Source organism: Euphorbia lathyris, chromosome 10, assembly GCF_963576675.1.
Source record: "Euphorbia lathyris chromosome 10, ddEupLath1.1, whole genome shotgun sequence".
NCBI lineage: Eukaryota > Viridiplantae > Streptophyta > Magnoliopsida > Malpighiales > Euphorbiaceae > Euphorbia > Euphorbia lathyris.
The window spans coordinates 53,601,869-53,606,174 of NC_088919.1; the positions used below are offsets into that span (position 1 = coordinate 53,601,869).

General features: G+C 35.1%; 1 non-coding gene across 1 annotated transcript; it reads right to left on the reverse strand.

Annotated features, from left to right (window-relative positions):
• Positions 1-930: 930 nt before the first annotated feature.
• Positions 931-1,036, reverse strand: LOC136210161 (small nucleolar RNA R71). Its single transcript, XR_010677869.1, has one exon. It is a non-coding gene; the product is annotated as a small nucleolar RNA R71 (small nucleolar RNA).
• Between the last annotated feature and the right edge of the window lie 3,270 nt (positions 1,037-4,306).

Below are 4,306 nucleotides of genomic sequence, written 5' to 3' on the forward strand. Positions count from 1 at the left end.
TCAAATCAGAATATTTTCTAACATTATCATACTCTAATCTAATTCTCATTCTAGCAATTTCAAAACCAAAACCGATTAAACGATTTTCCATATTATAAACCTTAAAAGTAAATTTAACCGATTATAAATAAGTTTTGTTTGAAAAAACGTTCCCTGTGGGATCGATATCTTTTATTACTACAAGCGTATACCGTGCACTTGCGGAAATCGCTCAACAAGTTTTTGGCGCCGTTGCCGGGGAACGCCAAAATTTTAAATTTTTCGTGTTTTATTTTGAATCTAGGTTTATTCATACTTATTTTAATTTTTTTTGTAATTTAATAATTTTCAATTACTAATATATTTATTCTTCAAATTCTGTTTTGTAGGTAGTTTCGGTTCGTGCAAGATTTCAAGTTCATGCGCAGTTCTCGAAGTTCAGGCATACCACCAAAACCACTAGACCTAGAAATTGAAAGGACACTTAAGAAGAACAAAAACAACAACAAAAACAAAAATAAAAACAAGAACGAAAACAAAACCCCAATAAAGACAAATACCGAATCTGGTAAAATGGCAGACCCACCAACACTTATGGATTACGCTAGGCCAGGTGTGGCCGGTGTGACCAATAGTATCGTTAGACCCAGAATCACCGCAAATCAATTTGAAATTAAGCCAGCGTTGCTTAATATGTTGCAAAATAATGTAACATTTTATGGGTTAACTAACGAAAATCCTAACACCCATTTAACAAATTTCCTTGAAATTTGTGACACTTTTAAAATCCCAGATGTGACTGCAGAAGCAATCAAACTTCGCCTTTTTCCTTTCACTTTGAAGGATAGGGCTAAAGAATGGTTAACTTCTATACCAGCCGCAACTTTTGCCACTTGGGAACAATTAGCCCAAGCGTTTTTATCAAAAAAATTTCCTTTAGCAAAAACCGCAAGAGTCATTAAAGAGTTGACATCTTTTTCTCAAAATGATATGAAACTCTTTATGAGGCTTGGGAACGTTTTAAAGAACTTCAACGTTTATGCCCACACCACCAATTGCCCGCTGAACTTTTAATGCAAACATTTTATAATGGACTAAATCCTACAACTAGAGGTTCATTGGACGCTATGTCTAGAGGGTTATTCATGAAGAAAACATCTGCCCAAGCAAGAGAACTTTTGGAGGAAATGGCAATCAACAGCTGTATGTGGCCCGCGGAACGTGGACACGTACCAATAGTGAAACCATCATCCTCAGCAACGTCATCAGTTAAAGGTATAGTGAATCTTGATCCAGTAGCGATGTTGCAAGCCCAATTTTCTGCCTTATCGCACAAAATTGATAGGTTTATGGCACCGTGTGATCCTAATGGTAACCCAATCCAAACGGATGTGGATTACGAAGGTGTGAGTGAAATTGAACAGGTAAATTTTGTCCAAGGGCAAAACCAAAATAATAACCCTTATTCCAATACATATAATCCTGGATGGAGAAATCATCCTAACTTTAACTGGAGAGATAATAATAATAATACTAATGCTAATCAAAATCGTACTGCTAATTATCAAAATCAATCAAGAGATACGATTATCACTTTATCTTCTAAAATCGACAAATTTATTGATGCTATGAGCGGAAAAATAAGTAATCACGATGATGGTTTTAAACGGATCGAGAATAAATTCGATCAGCTTATTAAAAACCAATCATCTAGCATCCATAATTTGGAGATTCAAATTGGACAACTCGCTAAATCAATTGCATCCCGCAAAGAGGGAAGCCTTCCAAGCCATACGAAAGAAAATCCGAAAGAGCATGTTAAGGCTATCACTCTTCGTTCAGGGAAAAATTACTTAGGCCCGGAAATGCCCGAAAATTCGACCTTACCTGGAACTGATTTACCAAAGCCCAAAGAAGATACTTTAAAACAAAAAGATGCACCAATTGACTCTAGTACAAAAACTTTTGTACCCAAACCACCTTTTCCACACAAAGTCCGCAATAAGGACTATGATAAACAACTTTTAACATTTTTAGATAAACTTAAAAATTTGCATATTAATTTGACGTTTATGGATGCGATTACGCAAATTCCCAATTATGGTAAATTCCTCAAAGATTTAATTTCAAAGAAAATCAGTTGGGAAGGAATTTCATCCATTTCACTAACTGAAGATTGCAGTTCGATTGTGTCAAGCAATTTGCCCACTAAACTCAAAGATCCCGGATGTTTTACCATTCCGTGTAAATTGGGAGATATTGAATTTCCAAGTTGTCTCTGTGATTTAGGAGCAAGCATTAACTTGATGCCATTATCTATTTTTAATAAGTTAGGCTTAGAAGAAGATATCAAACGTACCAATATGGTTTTGCAATTAGCGGATCAAACCACTAAAAGACCATACGGTATAATCGAGGATGTGTTTAGTTAAAGTTGACAAATTTATTTTTCCTACCGATTTCGTTATTTTAGATTTTGCTTATGATGTTAATTGTCCGCTAATCTTTGGTAGACCGTTCATGAACACGGGACGTGCTCTAGTTGATGTGTCGGAAGGGAAAGTAGTTCTACGAATAGGAGATGACAAGATTGAGTTTGATATGAACCAAGCGATGAAATATCCTATGGAAGATTTCACTTGTATGAAACTTGATTTAATTGAAGAATGTGTAAATGACATTGTTCAAAAAGAAGAAATAATAGAACCTATAATGAGTAAGGAACTAGAAGATAAGGACCCAGAACCTTTGATTCATGAAGATGGACCAGTTCCGCCTTCAATTATAGTTCCACCTAAATTAGAACTTAAAGAATTACCAAGTCATTTGAGGTACGGTTTCTTAGGCGAAGGCGATTCTCTACCTATAATTATCTCTAACAAATTAACACAAGTTCAAGAAGAGAAATTGAAAGAAGTTGTTAGAAATAGGATAGGAAGTATGTGTTGGCAAATTTCAGACTTAAAAGGTATTAATCCGAGTATCGTAATGCACAGAATTCACTTAGAAGAAGATAAGCCACCTAAAGCGGATAGGCAAAGACACCTAAATCCCAATATGAAGGAAGTAGTCAAAAATGAGATTACTAAACTTCTGGACAATGGAATCATCTACCCTATCTCGGATAGTGAATGGGTTAGTCCAATCCATTGCGTACCTAAAAAGGGAGGCATAACAGTTGTAAGGAATGAAGAAGGTGAATTAATACCTACACGAACCACCACTGGTTGGAGAGTTTGTATAGATTATAGAAATCTAAATAAAGCAACTAGGAAAGATCATTTTCCTCTACCTTTCATTGATCAGATGATCGAAAGGATATCTGGTCATGCTTTCTACTATTTTCTAGACGGTTACTCCGGATTTTTTCAAATATACATTTACCCGGATGACCAAGATAAAACAACCTTCACATGTCCTTACGGAACGTTTGCATATAGGAGAATGCCTTTTGGTCTATGTAACACACCTGCAACATTTCAACGTTGTATGACTGCGATTTTTAATGATTTCATTGAAGATATCATGGAAGTTTTTATGGATGACTTTTCAGTTTATGGAGATTCTTTTGATTCGTGCCTAAAAAACTTGGATAAAGTTTTGTCTAGGTGTGAAGAAACAAATTTGGTATTAAACTGGGAAAAATGTCATTTCATGGTTGACGAAGGAATTGTTTTAGGTCACAAAATATCTGAAAAATGATTAGAAGTGGATAGAGCAAAAACTTCAGTAATAGAAAAATTACCCCCTCCAACTACTGTTAAGGGAGTAAGATCATTTTTAGGACATGCCGGTTTTTACAGAAGATTTATTAAGAATTTTTCTGTAGTTTCCAAACCACTCACTAATCTACTCATGAAAGATTCCACCTTTGATTTTAATGAAGATTGCGTTAAAGCTTTCGAAACATTGAAAACAGCTTTAGTCAGTGCACCTATTATTGCTAAACCCGATTGGGATTTACCATTTGAAATTATGTGTGATGCAAGTGATTTAGCTGTCGGATGTGTTTTAGGTCAAAGGAAGGATAAGAAACTTCATGTCATTTATTATGCAAGTCACACACTGTCCGGTGCACAATTAAACTACACCACAACTGAGAAAGAAATGTTAGCTATAGTTTTTGCATGTGATAAGTTTAGGTCATACTTGTTAGGTTCGAAAGTTATTATTTATACTGATCATGCAGCATTAAGATATTTATTTGCTAAAACGGATGCAAAACCGCGTCTAATTAGATGGGTTTTATTGTTACAAGAATTTGATATAGAAATAAAAGACAAAAAGGGAGTAGAAAACCTTGTCGCCGATCATCTATCGAGACTTG